Raw genomic sequence first — 22,228 nt, 5'->3', positions numbered from 1 at the left:
CTTTTTCACATTTCCCGCTTGCTCTATTCTTCCATCCATTGAAGGTACTAGTCTTTCAAGAAAAGGAGCTACACCCATCTGAATTTTGAGATTTCCTGGTGGCATGGGCGATAACACATGATCCGAACAGAGTTGAGGAGACTCTGATTCACATAGCTGCATATTAGGATCTACATCCTTAGAGTTATCCTTTGCAACTCCTTTTAATTGCAAAATTTTCTTCCTCCAGACCTTGCTTCTCTTGTGCTCCAGTAATGGAACCAATCATGGGGTCAACTATGAAGGTCATCCTATGAGGTAGAAATCTCAACCATCTTGTCTTCAAAATCACATGATTCCCAATCCCACATTTCATATTTCTTAGAAGCTTTTATTTTACATGATTATTCTTAAACCTTACAAAGGAGGCCTATGAAGATATGGGAAGTATTAAAACCTTTCAACTTTTATGAGTTACACACACAATTTCTCATGCTCATGGCTTTACAATGTTAACCCACTAAATACCCTAGAAAATTACAAAGAATTTAACAATGATAGCACATATTAAAGGAAGTACAAATCCAAAATGCATGGATTCTTTTTTATAGAGACTACATATTTACCTTTTTCTTGCATAAACTTTAGGGATATTAGGTAGGAGAGGGTGGAAACTGTAATTCACAGTTGTGGAAACTCTAAACCTAAAAGAACTACAACCTTTCAAATGCAAACAAGGTGCCACCATTAAGAAGTGTCCCACCCCTAACCCTAATTTTGGTCTAGATAAGGATGGGAGCTCTTAGTTGTATTTACCCTTCTGGTGCATCCATGCTGCCAAAGTTCTATAAGTGCAATGTTTGAGAACCATTATGTTATATTTTATCAACTTGTCTTCATTATTGATAGAGAGAGAGAGAGAGAGAGAGTGTGTGTGTGTGTGTGTGTGATTCATGTATTGGGCAAGTTATTGACCGAAGATGAAGCTCTATTTCATTTCCTTACTCTTCTTCTTCTTCTTTATTAGCATATTTAAATGGTGGCGTGCTTCTAGTAGATGCGAAGGTGCAACAACATTGGATCGTTTTGTTTTGGTGGCGAAATCATGTTCAAGCACTCAAGCTTTTGCAATATAACATGAGGAGGTAAGATGTTTGAATTTACTACTCCTCCAAGCTAGTCTTGTATTCTTGCTATCTTAAATTAGGGAGAAGGATGCAAGGTTAGTTAGACTTAAGTGTCCCAATTGATATCTCTTGAGAGCGGTAGTTGTCAAGGATGTCATAGTAGGATGAAGAGGCAATGAGGTAGAAGGACAATCAAGACTAGAAGAAGGGAGAGGACATAGCTCTTTCGCGTCACCACCACCTCCTCACAAAATTATTGCATATTATGACTTGAATGACGAGACTAGCATTGAGCAAGACATATATGCAATGGAGGTGCTAATTAGTTAGCTTTGTTCTATCAAGCATTATAAAATTTGATTTCTCTGCTTTAAAACGAAAAAGCCAGGTTTCTTGTAGAAACCAAGGTTATGCATAAGGTATTCAATATTGTTGATGAGGAAAGATTTATACTAATGAGCAACAAGATATAAGGATCCATGTATCCTTGGCCAAAAGAGGTTCTTGCTAGTGACCCCATACCGTAGCCAAAAAGAGAAGACTAGAGCAAAAGATGATTTTGTTAAGTATCTAAGCTATGATTTATAAAGCCTAGGTCCTTTTATCTTCTTGAAATATTGTATTATGTATACATTTGGTTGTTTTTTTGCAAATGGATCTTATGGGTAGACTTTTCACTCCATCCCTTAAAGACTAGGTACCATTGTCGACACAATAGGTGAGATATGTAGGAAAGCTTTTATAAAGAAGTACAAACAATAGCATAGTTGCATTAGAGGATCATAGATACATGAAAAGATAAGACTCGTTTTTATAGCATTTATTATATTAAGCACTATTGTCTTGCTCCTGAGTTAATTTGTAAGATGTCCCATTTGGTAGTAAATATTGGTATAAGATTATATAATGTGAACCAATTTAAGTGTTTTCATAGTGCTCATATATAGGATGTCTCATCTGTGTAGGCCGAAGGAAATCAAGAGGTAAGGTCCAACAATACTATTGCATCTCAGGATGATACTAGAAACAACATCAAGCCAAGAGTCCATTAGTGCAGGAGACACATTTTCTTAGGTTGTATTGCTTCTATATTGTAATGCATGCGAACGATTATTTATACTACAACAAAGAATATATTTTGGTAGGTTTGAGCTCTTCTATCTCGTGGTGTAGGCCAAGTTTTAGCCTCTAAATCTTTATGTACACTTGTGTATATTTATGATGCAACAAAGGCAATTGCTTGATTCATCTTATTCGCATTTGATATTGTAATTATGCTCATTTTTTCCTACCAAGATATCCATTATTCCTTGGAAACTTTTTTATGTTTGTTCTAGTGTCTGATGTAATGTGTAGAATCTTTGTATTGAATATAATTATTCGCATGCACAAAAGCAAGGGAAGAAGAATCCAAGGAGCTTTTGGTTGTAGTTCAATGGTTCCAATCCCAACCACGACTCTACAAAACAAGTAGCTCCTTGGATTTCCTTTAAATTTTCCATCATGTCCCTCATCTATATAGGTGTCTATGAGCACTATCATAGTCACGTGCAAATCTCAAGTGACATGCTTATAAGAAAGTCCTTAGGCCTAGAAATGAATGCAATTGTTGATGTACTCGAAACTTCTTTTCATAATTCACAAAACACATTTGCAACCTTATTCCTTCTAGTGTGTGTTGCATATATACGAGTGGAAATAAAATTTGTAAGAGTGACACAACCAGAATCACAATCACAGTCATCCAAAAATTTCAAAGTAACTACCATTTCAAAGCATGCATTTGCAATAGAAAAAGGATTGTTAAGGAGAGTACCTTAAGCCTAGCTACTTTAGGGTCGAAAGGTACATAGCATGCTAAGGCAAGTCTACTCTTTCAAGAGTGTCACTTTTTCTTCCCTTCTGTTACCATGTGATGGTTATAGCACCTACATCCCGGCGGCAACAAACCACCACAGTGGAAATGGTAACGCGGCACCGCTCCATGCGTAAGCCTAGAGCTACCAAACTAGAGTAGGACGAAATAACGATCATCCCTTTCGCCTTGCAACAGATGGATAATTCTCACCGGTCCGCTTAAATAGCAAACGAAAATGATATTTTCGTGTCTTCCATGGGGAGCTCGAATGAGGCTTCCATGGAATGACCCATCTTCTTCATTTACACTAGGAAAGCTGTTTTTACCCCCCCATTACTTTCATTCCAAGTGTTACAATATCAGAACTTAGCACTAACTTTAAAGAAATAGGCGGCGTTTCTTTGATACAGGCGTCTCCAAAGACCAATCATCCCAAGTTGATGATCGAGATGGGAGTGCAGTGGGCTGCTGATATGCAAGCTCAAGGCATGTCGCCTAAGCACTACAAGCGTGTCCAAGAAGCAATTATGGACTATCTCACCAGTGTGATGCTTATTCTAGCATTGAGAGAGGAGAATAAGCTCCCTAGCCTCCAGCAATACATCCCCCTTTGTCGTAAGGATGGGGCTGCTAGGATTTGTCGCGTTGCTTGTGACTTTGACCTTAACATGGAGCTTGACGATGAGGCTTTATCACAACCACTCTTGGAAAACCTATATCAAGCCATGGCTGATCAAGTGCTTTGGATCAATGATGTTCTTTCGTTTAATTTTGAGTTCTATAAAGGGGACTACATCAACCTAATCACAATATTTCACTATCAGAATGACCAGATGGTTTCTTGCCCAACTCACAAGATCATGGACTTCCAAGAAGCTCTCTCTCAAGCATGTGCTATGATCAAGGACAGGGATAGTGATCGTGTACAATTATCTTACGACATCATTACATGAAATCCATCCTTGCGAGGCTATGTTGATGCTACTAACGACACCCTCTTTACAATCATTACTTGGACTGTAACGTGTCCGCCTATTCCCTTATAGGACACGTCTTACCAGCCCATCGAAAAGAGGGTCTAGAAGGCCTCACCTGGCACTCCCATGGAATGTTACGGGGTTTGCGATCTAGGTCTTTCCGAGTCTCCCACGTAGCAGAAGTATTCCGACAGTTCCCACTTAGGACCGACCAGAATCAAGGTTTCCTCTAATGGTAAATTTCCTAAAATGGCAGCTAGCGTTGAATCCCAGGCGAACTACTTTACGCAGGAACGTCAAGGTCAAAGCGGATTCATGCTGCACTTGGTTTAGGGAGAATGGGAAAGGAGAGGGATGCAAAGATCGACCTCTCTGCCCATAAGGCATAGTCCCATTCCGTTCCCCTAAAACAACATAAATCGGAATTCTAGTAACCTAAACTCTAGGTCAGCGCCCTTGCTATTCATTTCCTTTGAGAAGAGCTCCTTGCTATCCATTTCGATTGAGAAAAGTTCCTGGCCAACCGGGACCACCCATTCGTAGGACGGACCCATGGCCACATCCACCGCACTTTCCTCAGGGTTGCTTTAGTTGTCTAATTACCTACCACATTTAGTTGGACATGCATAAAGCAACTTCCTTAATTAGCTTGTTAGACACTGGTTCCTTCACATAATCTTAGTACCTGACATAGAAAAACAATGCCAAACAAGTTTCTTTTCTACATGTTATCTTATTTATCTTTAGAATACATCCATAAAGTCCAGCCCGTAGGCTAATCCATAATCCGCCCAAAGGCTATCCAGCAATCCATAGGGATTACTAATCCAAGATTCCACTTGTAGACTAGTATGCGGGACTCGAGATCCAATCCCAAGTCACGTTGGCCTCTTCTGCAAGGCTCGGAAGGCAAGGGATTTACGACCAGAGTCCCCCCCTGGCACCCAAGCGTCCTCCTGCTCCAAGTAGTGCTCAACAGAGAGACCTCACGTGGTGGGTTCGGTCCACGTGCCCGGCGCGGCTAACAACCCCCTTGGTTAGGGTCAGGTAGACAGTCGGGGGTAATTGATGATGTAACGTGTCCCCTAGTATCATCTAGGACATGTCTTAGTAGTCCATCGGAAAGGATGTCTAGAAAGCTCTGCCCGGCACTCCCATGGAATGTTACAGGTTTTGCGATCTAGTTCTTCCCGCGTCTGCCACGTAGCGGAAGTATCCTGGCCGTTCCCACTTAGGATCGACCGGAATTAGGGTTTTTCTAATGGGTCATTGGCTAACAACAACTAGCGTCAGACCCAAGCGAACTGCTTTACGCAAAAATGCCAGGTCCGAAGCGGATTCACGCTGCACTTGGTTCAAGGAGAATGGGAAATGAGAGGGAATGCAAAGCTCAACCTCTTTGCCATAAGGCATAGTCCCATTTCGTTCCCCTAAAACAGCGTAGATCAGGTAAGACGTAACTCTAGGTCATCGTTCTCGTTATTCCTTTTTGATGATGATGATCATTCCGCTGTTCTTTGAGATTTTTGAGAAAAGTTCCCGGCTAACCCGGACCACCCAACCGTAGGACGGCGGACCCATGGCCCATCCTCCGCACTTTCCTCGGTTTGTTTTAGTTATGTAATTATCTAACACATTAATTTGACATATAACAATCAGCTTCTTTAATTAATCCCGTTAAGCACTAGTTCCTTCACATAATCTAATCACGTGACATAGAAAAACAATATCAAGCAAGTTCTTTTTTTAACATTTCATCATTTTATCTTTGAAATACAAGGAGTTCCGCCCGTAGGCTTGTCCATAATCCGCCCGAAGGCTATCCAGTGATCCTCAAGGATCACTATTCCAAGCTTCCGCCCGTAAACTAGTATGCGGGCCTCGAGATCCAATCCAGAGTCACGTTAGCCTCTTGTGCAGGACCCGGAAGGCGAGGGATTTACGGCCAGAGCCCCCCCTGGCACCCAAGCGTCCTCCTACTCCAAGTAGAGCTCAACAGAGAGACCTCTTGCGGCGGGTTTGGTCCACGTTCCCAGCACGGTGAACAACCCCCTTTGTTAGGGTTAGGCAGGTAGTCGGGGGTAACTGAAACTGCCTCTTCCTTCAGGCCTTTAACCTGAAGTATAGGTAATCATTTAATTTGTAGTTCATAATTCAAGCAGAGCCCTAAAATCTCTAGCAAGCACAAACATTTCCATTAATCAACCGTGATGTATGGCAAACTGCTAAGGAAGTGTTCTTTCCTTTTGAGTGTATCAGCACTCAATCCCAAGGTGTCTTGTAAATTGGCAAGATCCTTTACATTCCGGTGTAGGGCGTACCTTATTAACCCAACTTGGTCAACCCTAAAGTTCCTTAGATATGCTAGTTTCCGGTTTACAAATTTCCTTATTTAGGAGGATATGCAAAAATACGTCTTTTTGCAAGATAACTTGCGTAGGGATCTGCCATCCTTGATGAGGGTTTTTACCCTTCCTCCTTGTGAATCAATCACAAGACTAAATGATTTCTTACTTGCTACGCAAGTCCTACGATGGAATAATCTGTTTTAGATCCCTTAAGCTGACATATGTTAGGCCTAGGGTTTCTTTTTTTGAGAATCTTAGGGACAAACCCTAGTTCCTTATCTTTACGAATTTATTGTCCCTACAGTAAAAGAAAGTAGTCAAGTGCTTAGGGTATGAATGTTTTTATGTTTAGATTGGTTTAGTTATCTTTTGGAAGGTAATATTAATCGTCTTGTCACGGTTTTGCTATCCTTGTGACAATTTACTTTCCAGTCAATACAGTTTAATTTAACTTCCGTTTTCCTAAAAGATGAACTCATGCCAAATAACAACATTTGCCTTGCTAAGATGTGCAATTAGCAAAGATAACTTCCTAGTAATTTGAGCATCGAAAGAAACCTTTCATGAATTTAACCATTTACAATGATTCGTTGCGAAAGGAATAAGACTAATGGTGCAAGATATAATTTCTACACCTTTAGGATTTAACTAAAATATACTACTATAGCAAATGGATAATCTCGCTCGTAATTTATAATGCTTGACGCAACTCGAAGGAAACTAAGTTCTATTCATTATCATTCATTCAAATAAGCTAAACTTCTTTATTACAAATAACTCGGATAAATATATCCTATCCCTAACAATTTCTCTTTGCATGATCGACTTAAACCCGAATTAAAGCCAAGAAGAAAAAACCTGGTTTTGGGGTGAGATATCCACATGGATACTGGGAGATGATCCTCCCGCGGCTACGCCTTGGACTTTCTTAGGAGGCATTGCAAGTGTGGTCTGTCGAACGTGGAAGCAGCTTTACCACTCCTTAGAATTCCACCGTCGCTCCCTTGCACCGTTCGTCAAAAGTAGTTTTTTTTTTTTTTTGGAAGGCTCCCTCCTTGAATTCGGGAATTCGAAAGGGTATTTTAGAAACTTTTACAACTAAGACCCATTGAAGCCATGGGGAAGGCTTAATGACCTTTGTAAGCTCGCACGAACGGAAATAACAAGGTGTGGAGAAGACACAAGGTGTAGGAGAGCTTTAAGGGAAAATAATAGCCTAAAGGTTATAAGTAAGGGTCTAAGGACCCTTAGGTCAAACTTGGAGAAAAAGGGCTTATGGGGGCTTACACATGGGGGAGGGTGAAAGGTTTTGATGCCAAGGTAAAGGCTTAAGGGATAATCACGGGAGAAGTGGTTTTCAGAGGCCACAGGAAGGGGGTGATTCCAAAGCCAAGGGAATAGGTCTTTTAGGGATTATACACAGGTAAAGAAGTAATAAGACCCTTAAGGCCTTTGTGCTCATGGGGGGGGGGAGTGACTCCAAAGTGAAAGGCAAGGGGTTTTAGCACGAGGGTGAAAGGGGACTTAAGGAATTTTTTAAAACCTGGCAGGGGGGGTTACTAATACCTATGGAAAGGGGTTTTAGATATGAGGGTTAATAAAACAAAAAGGGCTTCATACAGCACAAGGAGGGGGTGAAAGTTTTTGAAATCCAGGGAAAAGGGTTTTAGCACGGGGGAGGGGGGGATGAAAGGGGGCTTAAGGGATTTTAAACCCGGGGAAAAAAAAGGGGAAAAAAAGGGGGTAGTAGGGTATAGGAAGGGGGTTTAAAGAGGCCCCCCCTTTGGAAGCTTCCAAGCTTCCAGAAGCTTTGGGGGGGGGGGGGGGGTTATGGCCGTCCGTCCTGATGGCGAATTTGAGGCGGCTCCTCCCTCCCTTGATGGTGACGCCTATCTACTACCCAGGCGGCCAGCAACAGCGTCCCTTCTCAGTCTTCAAGCGGCAGCTCACGTACCTCCTTCCCCTCTCTCTCACAGCTACAGCGTCATGATCTCTGGCGGCGGCGTTCGGTTCTTCTCACGGCCCCCCAGCCTTCTCTGTTCTGCGGCCCCTCCCCTCCCCTCGTTTAAATAGTGGAGGGAGGGGGATCTTCTCCTCCTGCGTGTTGACATGCATGCCCTCCCTCCCTCCACAAGCTCTACCAAGGAGCTTCATAACTCCTTCTATTCCCCTCCCCCTCTAGCTTGTCAGTCGGCTGGAGGGATAAGGGGGGAAATAAATTTTAAAAAAAATTCAAAAGCCTGATCTATTATTTCCCATGCGGAATATTACATTCTCTCCCTCTTGGAGGAATCGAGATGTCCTCATCTCGAGATAAACTGGGGATATTGATGGTTGAGAGAGCTTTCATCTATCCAAGTGGCATCCTCTTCGGGATAATCTTTCCACTGGATGAGGCATTCTCTCAGGGTTCTAGATCTTAACTGTCTTTCCCTAACATCTAAGATCCTTTCCGGCCTTAGTTCAAGGACTCCTTGACTATGCATTACAATTTGTTGGTCATCAAGTACATGATTAGGGTTGGGTACATATTTTTTTAATAGGCTGATATGGAATACATTGTGAACCTTTAGGTTCTCAGGGAGTTGCAATCTATAAGCATTGGGTCCTAGGCATTTGAGGATTTTGTACCGCCCACAATACCTTGGACTTAGCTTCTTGCATTCTCCTAGGGATAGAGAACTCTTTTTAGGGCGTACACGAATGAAGACCATGTCTCCTTCTTCGAAGACTCTATCTTGACGTTTCAAATCTGCGTATGCCTTTTGCCTATCCTTGGCCGCTTGTATGTCTTGTCTTATTGACCTTATATTGATCATCCATGTCTTCCAACATTTGTCTTGAAGCTTCAACTCTTAGGGTTGGATCAGAAAATTTTAGGGGACTTCGACAATCATGACCATACAATGCCTGGAAAGGGGTCATTTGAATGCTCTGTTGGTAAGAAGCATTGTAGGAAAATTCAACCAAAGGCAAGAATTGAATCCACCTCTTTGGCTCTCGACAGCAGTATGCCCTAAGCATATCCTCGATGACTTGATTTACTCGCTCTGTTTGACCATCCGTTTGGGGATGGTAGGCGGTGCTAAAACAGAGTTGAGTCCCAATAGCTTCAAAGATAGCTCTCCAGAAGTGTGATGTGAAGAGAGAATCTCGATCACTAATGATTCTTCTAGGTAACCCATGTAGCTTGAATATCTCCTTGATAAACAATCTTGCAATGTCGGAGGCTTTATAATTTGTCTTTACTGGAATCAGGTGTGCAACCTTGGTAAGCATGTCAACCACAACCATAATGGAATTGTATCCTCCTTGGACTTGAGGTAAGCCTACAACAAAATCCATACTGATGAATTCCCATTTCATTTGGGGAATGTCAAGCGGTTGCAGTTTCCCTGGCATCATGACATGTTCGGCCTTGATACGTTGGCAAGACAAACATTCAGTGACATACTTGAGAACGTCACCTTTGAGCCTCTCCCAATGGTAGCTCTTCCTAACTGCATTAAGAGTTTTTGCATAGCCAGGATGTCCTGCGAAAGGGGAATCATGAGCTTCCCATAATATCTTATGCTTAAGTGACTGGCTTGTTGGTATACACAGCCTTGTTCTATAGTAGACAAGTCCATTATCAATGGAAAATTCCTGATACTTAGCTTGTAACTTCAAATTTTGCTCCTTGGTAGATATTTCTTTTATCATTGTTTGGTAGGCCAAATCATGGCATGCTTCCTCTCTAGCTAGTTCCAGTATAGGGTTGCTTGGCATAGATACCTTTGTAGCCAGAGATCTGGCCGTTGATGGATTCTACAAGATTAGGGAATTTAGGAATGCCTTGCGACTGAGTGCATCGGCAACTACATTTTCTTTCCCTGGTCGGTACTTGATTTCAAAATCATACTCCTCCAATACTTCAATCCACCGACGTTGCCTCATGTTGAGCTCGTTTTGGGTAAAAATCCATTTGAGACTCTTATGATCGGTTACTAGAGTAAACTTGTTACCCAACAGGTAGTGTCTCCAAAGCTTTAGAGCATGGATGACAGCTAATAATTCCAGATCATGCGTGGCATAATTCTTTTCATGACTCTTCAATTTCCTTGAAGAGTATGCTACTGGATGACTTGCCTGCAAAAATACACACCCCAAGGCAAGAATGCTGGCATCAGTTACTACCTCGAACTCTTTATTGAGGTCAGGAAGTTTTAGAATAGGTGATGATACCAAACTTTTCTTCAATTTGTCGAAGCTATTTTGTTCGAGAGTTGACCATGTAATGGAAGTCTGCTTCTTTAGTAAGTCTGTAAGAGGTGCTGCAATCAAAGCATAGTTTTTGATGAAGACCCTATACCATCCTATCAAGCCAAGAAAGCTACGTATTTCTTTGACGGATACTGGTATTGGCCATTCAAGCACATCTCTGACTTTGGCTGGGTCTACTGATATTCCTTCTGATGATACTATGAACCCCAGATATTCAATCTGACGCTTGAAGAATGCACACTTCTTCATTTTTGCATACAGCTTATGAGACCTCATTGTCTCAAGGACAATCTGAAGTTGAGGTTCATGATCTTCTTCCTGTTTAGAATAGACTAAAGTGTCATCGAAGAAGACAAGCACAAAATCATCAAGATATGGTCTAAAGATATCTTGCATTAATCTTTTGAAGGTGGTAGGTGCATTTGTAAGCCCAAATGACATAACCAGGAAGTCAAAGTGCCCATATCTTGTATTGGAGGCCGTCTTTGGAATATCTTCTTCCTTGATCCTTATCTCATAATAACCTAACCTGAGATCAATCTTGGAGAAGATCTTTGCACCTTGAAGACGATCAAGAAGCTCATCTATTCTAGGAATAGGATACTTGTTCTTGACTGTTGATTGATTCAACCCCCGGTAATCAATACATAGTCAAAGTGTCCCATCTTTCTTTTTCTAGAATAGTACTGGAGCTCCCCATGGTGAGTTGCTAGGCCGGATGTAACCCTGATCCAATAGTTGCTTGAGTTGTTCCTTCAACTCAATTGCTTCAGGTATGGACATTCTATAAGGTCTCTTTGCAACTGGTGCAGCTCCAGGCTAGCCTAATTTCATGATCAACTTCTCTTGGAGGTGGAAGTTCAATCAATTCCTCAGGGAATACGTCAGTGTATTCCTTTAGCCAAGAAGGTCCTTCATGAGACTCTTGCTTTTGATCTAGCTTGTTGAGTTTGATCAGGTAAACGGGTAATCCTTTTCTGACTCCTTTTATGATCCGCGATACTTTCGCTAATTGGATTCTTGGAACTCCTGCCTCACCTTGAGTTGTGACAAACTCCCTTTCAGAGTTTCGAAAGGAAACTTGACCCTTTCCACAGTGGATGTCAGCATCGTTGGGCTTAAGCCAAAAATCCATCCCGAGTAGACACTCATGGATACCTAAGTTCATGACTCTGAATTTGACTGAGGTTTTCTTTCCTCCCAGAAAGAATTCTTCCTTAGCAGTTTGCCTGGTACAAGTTACCTCACGACCGTTTGCCAATTCCACAAGCAGCGTAGGTGCTTCTACTGTGGCTATTCCTAATCTTTTTGCACATGCTGGAGAGATAAAGGAATGTGTACTGCCACAATCAATCAAGGTTTTGAAACCTTTACCTTGATAATCCGACGGTGTTTGAATCACCAAGAACTGGTGATTCGGCCCTTTCTTATGTAAAGCGGCATGGATTGTCGCTCTTTTGAATTCTGCTTCCATAGTCGGATCTTCCTCTTCTTCTGCTTCGCATCTTTGCCTATTGGTAATGCAGGAAGTTCTTCCTCTTCCACGGGTGGCAGCTCATTGACCGCGGCCTACACCTTGGAAAGGTGTTTGACGATGTCCCCCGCTGAGGTTGGGACATTGCCTTTTGAAGTGACCGAGTTCGTTGCAGTGGAAACATCGGAGGTTTCGGCCATTACTTTGAGTAGGAACAAAGTTGTTGACGTTATTTGTCCTTGCTTTCTTCCTTTGTCCCTTATTGTGACCTTGAACTCTCTTCACTTAAGGTCGGAATGCTCCTCTGTTCGGGTCACTATAGGACCAAGTTTTGTTACCCCTTGGTCTAGCTTGCACTTCCTGAATTATAGGTGCCGCTTGAATGAGTGCATCCTGAAGATCTGATGGACGCATAGATTCGAGACGGGTATTTACGGATGGATTTAAGCCCGCGCAAAATTTGGACACCTGCTGCGTCATGTCCATCTGTGGCGCATACTTCAAGAGTGAGACAAATTTAGAGTAGTATGCGTCAAGGGTGAGTCCTAGCTATTTTAGCTCGTAGAACTCATTCATTTTCTACGTACGATATGCAGGTGGCAAATATCTTCCCTGCACGGCTTTCTTCAACTTCTCCCAGGTAACGGACCCCTCTAAAATCCCTTGATCCCTGCACCATTGCTTCCACCAAAGTCTGGCTTCACTGGTGAGTTTTAATTTGGCGAGCATGGCCTGATTGGTAGGTGCAGTACCAGCTGCTTCAAAGTAATCCTCCATGGATTCAATCCAAATTTCAGCATCAGTCTGGACGAATCTGCCTCTCCCGTCGAACTCGGGTGGCTTTATCTGCTTGAGGAGGAACTTCTTCTCCTGGGTCACCGCAGTACATGATGTAGGAGGCGAATTTGGAACCTGTACCTGGGGTTGTGCCTGGATAAAAGTTTTCTTAACGTGATTATATGATAATTGACATTAGCTTATCTTTAGTTCAGCTATCTCGTAAATCATGAAGCTACTTAACTTTTTAACAACTCTGATGCACAGCCAGATATTGCTAAAAGAAACCTTTATTTATATTTACATGGGCGTAACCTTATACAACGTCTCGTGTGATGATAATCCAATCATTACATTCAGTTTGGGGAGAACAACGTTGTATTGCATTTGTCTACAGGAACTATGTAATAGTAGGGTTTTGGGTCATGGATCTTTAGGAATCGATAATTCATTGGAAGTTCAGGATACCCTTTTCGTTGGAATCCATACTTCTCATGGCGGCCCAACACTTTAATCCTGTCGGCTGGGATTACACGGGTTACTCATATGAGTTCATTTCAACCCTCCGACCTTGAATATGTAAAGTCAAATTTACGTGAGCTTCCACAAAAATGAACAGCTTCACGACTTTCAAGTCTTCCAACCACTTGATCCTCTTTAGGTTGGTCTGTAGATAAGCGAACAGGTGGGCAGCTATGTAGTAGAGTCCTGAAGACCCCGTCCATCTTCGTTCTATGTATAAAGGTGAGGGATTATAAATCTGCTCCAGGATGTTCATCATCCCAATTCTTTGTCTATAATGCGGAGAATGCATTGCAGTCATAAACATGACCCAAAACACCAAAAACTTGTTCCACGCTTCATAATTCTGCAAGACAGCATTGAAGATGAGGAAATGTTTGGACAGCAACAATTTCTTTATTTCCTTTTATTGAGATTTCATAAAAACAATTCCATTGTTGGTCAGCTCTGATACCAACTGTAACGTGTCCCCTAGTATCATCCAGGACACGTCTTAGCAGTCCATCGGAAAGGATGTCTAGAAAGCTCCGCCCGGCACTCCCATGGAATGTTATGGGTTTTGCGATCTAGTTCTTCCCGCGTCTGCCACGTAGCGGAAGTATCCTAGCCGTTCCCACTTAGGATCGACCGGAATTAGGGTTTTTCTAATGGGTCATTGGCTAACAACAACTAGCGTCAGCCCTGAGCGAACTACTTTACGCAGAAACGCCAGGTCCGAAGCGGATTCACTCTACACTTGGTTCAAGGAGAATGGGAAACAAGAGGGAATGCAAAGCTCAACCTCTCTGCCATAAGACATAGTCCCATTCCGTTCCCCTAAAACAACGTAGATCAGGTAAGATGTAACTCTAGGTCATCGTTCTCGGTATTCTTTTTGATGATGATGATCATTCCACTGTTCTTCGAGATTTTTTAGAAAAGTTCCCAGCTAACCGGGACCACCCAACCATAGGACGGACCCATGGCCCATCCTCCGCACTTTCCTCGGTTTGTTTTAGTTATGTAATTATCTAACACATTAATTTGACATATAACAATCAGCTTCTTTAATTAATCCTATTAAGCACTAGTTCCTTCACGTAATCTAATCACGTGACATAGAAAAACAATATCAAGCAAGTTCTTTTTTTAACATTTCATCATTTTATCTTTGAAATACAAGGAGTTCCACCCGTAGGCTTGTCCATAATCCGCCCGAAGGCTATCCAGTGATCCTCAGGGATCACTATTCCAAGCTTCCGCCGATAAACTAGTATGCGGGCCTCGAGATCCAATCCCGAGTCACGTTAGCCTCTTGTGCAGGACCCGGAAGGCGAGGGATTTACGGCCAGAGCCCCCCCTGGCACCCAAGCGTCCTCCTACTCCAAGTAGAGCTCAACGGAGAGACCTCTCGCGGCGGGTTCGGTCCACGTTCCCAGCGTGGTGAACAACCCCCTTGATTAGGGTTAGGCAGGTAGTCAGGGGTAACTGAAACTGCCTCTTCCTTCAGGCCTTTAACCTGAAGTATAGGTACTCATTTAATTTGTAGTTCATAATTCAAGCAGAGCCCTAAAATCTCTAGCAAGCACAAACATTTCCATTAATCAACCGTGATGTTTGGCAAACTGCTAAGGAAGTGTTCTTTCCTTTTGAGTGTATCAGCACTCGTTCCCAAGGTGTCTTGTAAATTGGCAAGATCCTTTACATTCCCGTGTAGGGCGTACCTTATTAACCCAACTTGGTCAACCCTAAATTTCCTTAGATATGCTAGTTTTCGGTTTACAAATTTCCTTATTTAGGAGGATATGCAAAAATACGTCTTTTTGCAAGATAACTTGCGTAGGGATCTGCCATCCTTGATGAGGGTTTTTACCCTTCCTCCTTGTGAATCAATCACAAGACTAAATGATTTCGTACTTGCTGCGCAAGTCCTGCGATGGAATAATCTGTTTTAGATCCCTTAAGCTGACATATGTTAGGCCTAGGGTTTCTTTTTTTGAGAATCTCAGGGACAAACCCTAGTTCCTTATCTTTACGAATTTATTGTCCCTACAGTAAGGAAAGTAGTCAGGTGCTTAGGGTATGAATGTTTTTATGTTTAGATTGGTTTAGTTATCTTTTGGAAGGTAATATTAATCATCTTGTCACGGTTTTGCTATCCTTGTGACAATTTACTTTCCAGTCAATACAGTTTAATTTAACTTCCGTTTTCCTAAAAGATGAACTCATGCCAAATAACAACATTTGCCTTGCTAAGATGTGTAATTAGCAAAGATAACTTCCTAGTAATTTGAGCATCGAAAGAAACCTTTCATGAATTTAACCATTTACAATGATTCATTGCGAAAGGAATAAGACTAATGGTGCAAGATATAATTTCTACACCTTTAGGATTTAACTAAAATATACTACTATAGCAAATGGATAATCTCGCTCGTAATTTATAATGCTTGACGCAACTCGAAGGAAACTAAGTTCTATTCATTATCATTCATTCAAATAAGCTAAACTTCTTTATTACAAATAACTCGGATAAATATATCCTATCCCTAACAATTTCTCTTTGCATGATCGACTTAAACCCGAATTAAAGCCAAGAAGAAAAAACCTGGTTTTGGGGTGAGATATCCACATGGATACCGGGAGATGATCCTCCCGCGGCTACGCCTTGGACTTTCTTAGGGGGCATCGCAAGTGTGGTTCGTCGAACGTGGAAGCAGCTTTACCACTCCTCCTTAGAATTCCACCGTCGCTCCCTTGCACCGTTCGTCAAAAGTAGTTTTTTTTTTTTTTGGAAGGCTCCCTCCTTGAATTCGGGAATTCGAAAGGGTATTTTAGAAACTTTTACAACTAAGACCCATTGAAGCCATGGGGAAGGCTTAATGGCCTTTGTAAGCTCGCACGAACGGAAATAACAAGGTGTGGAGAAGACACAAGGTGTAGGAGATCTTTAAGGGAAAATAATAGCCATAAAGGTTATAAGTAAGGGTCTAAGAACCCTTAGGTCAAACTTGGAGAAAAATGGCTTATGGGGGCTTACACATGGGGGAGGGTGAAAGGTTTTGATGCCAAGGTAAAGGCTTAAGGGATAATCACGGGAGAAGTGGTTTTAAGAGGCCAAAGGAAGGGGGTGATTTCAAAGCCAAGGGAATAGGTCTTTTAGGGATTATACACAGGTAAAGAAGTAATAAGACCCTTAAGGCCTTTGTGCTCATGGGGGGGGGGGAGTGACTCCAAAGTGAAAGGAAAGGGGTTTTAGCACGAGGGTGAAAGGGGACTTAAGGAATTTTTTAAAACCTGATAGGGGGGGTTCTAATGCCCATGGAAAGGGGTTTTAGATATGGGGGTTAATTTTAAAAAAAGGGCTTCATACAGCACAAGAAGGGGGTGAAAGTTTTTGAAATCCAGGGAAAAGGGTTTTAGCACGGGGGAGGGGGGGGATGAAAGGGGGCTTAAGGGATTTTAAACCCGGGGAAAAAAAAGGGAGAAAAAGGGGATAGTAGGGTATAGGAAGGGGGTTTAAAGAGGCCCCCCCTTTGGAAGCTTCCAAGCTTCCAGAAGCTTTGGAGGGGGTGGTTATGGCCGTCCGTCCTGATGGCGAATTTGAGGCGACTCCTCCCTCCCTCGACGATGATGCCTATCTACTGCCCAGGCGGCCAGCAACAACGTCCCTTCTCAGTCTTCAAGCGCAGCTCACGTACCTCCTTCCCCTCTCTCTCACAGCTACAGCGTCATGATCTCCGGCGGCGGCGTTCGGTTCTTCTCACGGCCCCCCAGCCTTCTCTGTTCTGCGGCACCTCCCCTCCCCTCGTTTAAGTAGTGGAGGGAGGGGGATCTTCTCCTCCTACGTGTCGACACGCATGCTCTCCCTCCCTCCACAAGCTCCACCAAGGAGCTTCATAACTCCTTCTATTCCCCTCCCCCTCCAGCTCGTCAGTCGGCTGGAGGGATAAGGGGGGGAAATAAATTAAAAAAATTTTCAAAAGCCCGATCTATTATTTCCAATGCGGACTTTTACAGATGCTGCCTCTCCCTTCAGGCATTCAACCTGAAGCATTAATTAACTTTTCATCTTTTAGTTCTTTGAGCAAACAATGCAAACAATGCAAAGAATGCTCCTAAACTGTTACAAGCATAATCAATCCAGTGGTCCTTTATTTGGCCAACTGATAAGGAGTGAATCCTTCTCTTTGAATGCATCCAGCATTCGATTCGGGATCAATTGCGACTTGGCAAGATCCCCCAAGGGTTGTTTGTTCACCCTTTTGTCCTTGGGTTAGGGCCAAACCCTGTTAACCCAACTTAACCAACACCTTAGGTTTCATAATTCAACAGTAAATCCAGGCCGCCATATCGCTCTAACTTGATTGATCCTTTACTTCCAAGAAAATACATGTATTCCCTTAACTTGGCAATTGTCCCGAAGAAAGTAAATGTAACATGATGATTACTCATCCTCTTACAAGTTAAACTTGCGCAAGAACCTACCAACCTCATTCCAAGGAATGGCAAAACTCTCTTGTGATCAAACCACAAGGCCATGTGACGTTGCAACTTGTTGCACAAGTGTTGCATCTAATCCATGGGATCATTTCACCCATTGAATGGCGTTTTCGGGTCAAGGAATTATGTTTAGACAAGAAGCGGGGTTTAGGGTGTCTTCTTACCCAACCCAATCCTAATTGCACTAGGCCGACAGCGTTTGGTCCTAGGGATTCCAAAGTCAACTTGAGTTTTAACATTAAGTCGGTCGATCCTTAGGGTAGAGACCCTAGATCGTTATTTGCATGAGCGTCCCATTGACCCAACAACCCGTGAATGTGGGTAGGACCTTTGGGTTTGAGGATTTTGACTTGGCAACAAGTGCAAAACTAGGCCCAATCCTTAATGTGCCATACCCTAGTTACCACTTGGGGTATTTATCGTATCGACTGAACCATGCCTATACGAATCCCTTGCGGGTTAGGTGATTTAGATAATTTGATCTACTTGTCTTGCGACAAGGACGAGCCATTTATAGAGATGAGAAACTTGGTTTAAAAGAGAAAACTAGTTGCAACATGTCATAATACACGTAAATATGTGATTCATTGCTTCTACGTACCACTAGATTCGCAATAATCCTATCCTTTCTTGTTAAAATCAAAATGCAAGATAATTTGCATAATAACTTTCATAGAACCTACTAGGACTTACATCAAAGAATCATGCCTACAACCCTTTTTCTAGGCTTTGGAGTTTCATGCTTTAATAAACCATGCAACTTTCCCCTAAATGCAACTCTTGATGAATGAAATTTTCACACGACGAGCGTGCAACATGCAACCCTTTCCTAACTACAACGTAGTTAAATGAAGTTCATGCAAAGTGAATATTGTAGGACTAGTGTTGGCTTATTCCATCTTGCAAGCACATGCCACATGCAAATCCATAGATTCATTTTCGTACTCTGCAATTACTTTTCGGATAATATCCTATGGGTGTTAACGACTATTTCCCATGAACCATTACAATGAAGATTTTTCCTAAAAATTTGACATACGCTTATTCTTTCCATGTCTAGTAAAAAGAGCACTTAATAATTTCAACCTTATAATGATAGGCAATAGGTGTTTTAGGCTCCTCACTTTGAAATGCATGCCATCGTAGGCGGGATTACGGACTTCCGGTTTGCATTTACCCTTACGCGATCGGTGAATTTCCTCTAGCCTTGGTAAGCACCCTCAAGATCTTGTCCTTCTCCCTCGTACACAGGAGACACCTTCACCGAAATGCGAATCTTTGAAAATACCGGGGCTTGTGGGATTTGGGCTTATGGAAAGGCTTGTGGGAATGGGGCTTTTACAAGGAGGTTTTTAAAAACCCGGGGTGGCCACGCAGAAATAGGCCTTCATAAGGAAGCCCCCTTATGGAAGCTTCCAAGGAAGCTTCTATGCTTCAAAAGCTTACAAGGAAGAGGGAGGGAATTTGCAGATTAACCTCGGGGGGGGGGGGGGGGGGGGGAGAAATCTTATGATTGGTTTTGTCAGGGAAATGGTGGCGGCTTGACGGCCTATGGCGGCCCAAAGTGGCGGTATTGGCGGACTGGCCTAGGCGGTGACCTCCATGGCTGGGGGCGGCAGTTCATCGACCTCTCCTTCTCTCCTTGTCCATGTCATGGTAGCCTCTTCCTCCTTTTGTGCAACATGGCCACGTTCGTCAGCTGGAAGACTATCGTCTGCTCCTCACGGACATGCGGCAGTTATTCCTTACACGACAACCTATCCTCTCTCTCACCTCCCCCTTCCCCCCCAAGGCTAAGGGGGGTTTATATAGGGCTTAAGGGGGAAGAGGGGAACCACCACGTGGCTATGCATGGCCCCCCCCTGGACACCACTTCACCACATCACCACCTTCTCCCATTCCCTTCCCTCCAACCATGCATTGACTGGGGGAATTAGTAAAAAAAATTGCCTTTTTTCCATCATTATCCATTTTCCCCCCTTCCAAAAGGGTGTTTCCCCGCGGTGTCGAAGGGTTTTCAAAAGCAAAGTCCCGACCACACAGGACCTTAGCTAATTTCAGGATAGAAGATCAATCAAGCAAGATCATATTTAATTAGAACCCTGTTCAACATCAACAGCTTCAGCTTCATAAAGGAAACAAATCTGATTTATAAACTAGCTATTCAAAAACTGAAGTTCTTCACATCCCTTCTTGCTATTTCAAAAAGAGATAATCTACAAGTTGTCCGTTGATTAGTACTGTATAAGAAGCACCAAGATAATCTGTATGCTAAAGACTAGACTCTTGCTATTTTAGAGAGGAACACTCTGTAGGTTGTTTGCTCACTGTTTTTCAGCCATGGAATACATATTTTCTTCCAATACTGTTTAGAGCCACACTTGATTCCTCTTCTGATCTGCTGCTATTTGTAGACAGCTATTAGTCACACTAGAGATAGCCTTCCTGTGCCCTGTTAATGTATGCTTCAGCTTTTGCCATATCTGCTATAAAATTCTTTTTCTTTTGCATAAGCTCAAGCTCTCTATCTAGGGCCTTCTGGGTTTCTGTTTGTTTGAAGTTTTGTGTTAACATCTAAAGTCGTTGTTTCAAAATCTCAATCTCCTTTTTACAAATATTCTTCTCTTCTTCCAAGTGCTTCTCATTCTCTGGTTGAATGTAGCTTCAGCTTATAAGGTTTATAAGCATTCCTAACACGTCAAAACTTAGGTAGGATAGCATTCCCATTTTGTAGCAACTGACATCGATTTTTCTATATGTTTGCAAGTAGCTCCAGAGTTCTACAAAAGATTCCTGGCTCCTAGTTCAGCGTCAATCCAGATAGTCATTGGGCCATTGATCCTTAGTCGATGGAGAAGTTCACAAAGAAGAGCTCGACGGATTCCTGAAAGCTCGCTGCCTTGCAATCCCTTGACCAGAAAGAAATTTTGCTTTAGCCTCGGCTTCAGCATGCTTCACTTATAGGATTTTCTCTGCTTCTGCCTTCTCTTGTGTTGCCATTCTGAGCCTCAATTTGGCACCTCGGGTCTCAAAATCCCTGACCAATCGAAGGGAAAAGCCACAACCGATTCTTTGCTTTTTTCTCTTCAGGCTCCTCCCACAATAGCCATCAAAAAAGCGGCCTTTTTCCCCCCCAGGCCAGAGTAAGGGCCACTTGCAGTAGATTTATGGAATGAACTAGTAGGCCCTTTATTTGCGTTTCTACCTCTTCCACCTAGAGAAATTAGACCACTTCTTCCACCTCCCTTTTTCGTGCCTCTTCCCATAATTCGTTGCCCATAGAAAGAAACATAATCCTTTGCTTCTGAACCAATAGTATCACTGAGCCGTTGTAATAAGGAGAATCTGCTTCTTGATATTGTACGATATTGCCAATGCATTATTGCCCTTACAGTGGCTGCACCAGCATCATCCACACCACCCTGGAAACCCGACAGCAAAGGTATGACGACAATGACACGGAAACATTGTTTCTCCTTGTGAGCTCTTAGAACTCGGTTGAATACAGCTTGAAGAACACGATTGTGAATCAAATCATCATCATCAAATCCAGATATGAAAAATTGATTCTGAATTTACACAAAATGTTCAGCTTGGTCAATGAGGGTACAATAAGCTGCATGGATGCTAGTTTCCTCAGATTGACTGGTACCAGCTGACCAAAATCCCACACTCCTTAAAACCTGACAAGCACACTTCACCCGTGGACCAACTTGGCCAGCTTCATCTTCAATAGAAACCTGGCCCTCTCTTTCCTGAAATTGCCACCATTCTTGGTGAAATCCATTTGCAAATTCATTAAACTTCCCAGCTTGCCAAGGTTGACAGTTCATGTAAGACTCCACAAATTCTTGATCTTCTAGCACAACTGCCACCTCAGAGTCTCGGGAACCGAAGAGACTTCTATCATTTATATTTGTAGAGCCAATCAGAACAACCCTCTCATCAATTATCATGATTTTTCTATGTACATAAACCTAACTAGTAACTAGTGGAGAGCTTTTAGACAGTTTTCCATAATTTCAAAGCCCATGCTCAGCATACCGTGGAAACAATGCATTCTGCAAAACTACTTCACGGATTGGGAGATTATCAAACACTTGTTGTGCATCCATGAGCAAGACACATTTTGCATATAGATCAACCACTGTGCTACTAATGAAGAGGTCCATTTGCAAACCCTTTCGAACACCATGTAATGCCCAGCCCATGTCCATATCTTTCTGCTATGCACAAGCCTTGAACAGGGCAACGAATGTGTAACTGTTTGGTTGAATACAATCATCTTGCATTTTTTGAAAGACCTGGAAAGCATGTGATAAGGCACCCTGAGACTTAGCCAAGTAGGCATAAATAGTGTACCTGTCCAACAGGCGAATCCCAACCTGTCTCAAATCTGATGCTAGAACCTGCATTAGTCA

The sequence above is a fragment of the Lygodium microphyllum genome, chromosome 16, assembly GCF_053477565.2.
Source record: "Lygodium microphyllum isolate KBCC chromosome 16, Lygodium_microphyllum_v1.1.10, whole genome shotgun sequence".
In the NCBI taxonomy this organism is placed as follows: Eukaryota; Viridiplantae; Streptophyta; class Polypodiopsida; order Schizaeales; family Lygodiaceae; genus Lygodium; species Lygodium microphyllum.
This window is presented reverse-complemented; position numbering follows the sequence as displayed.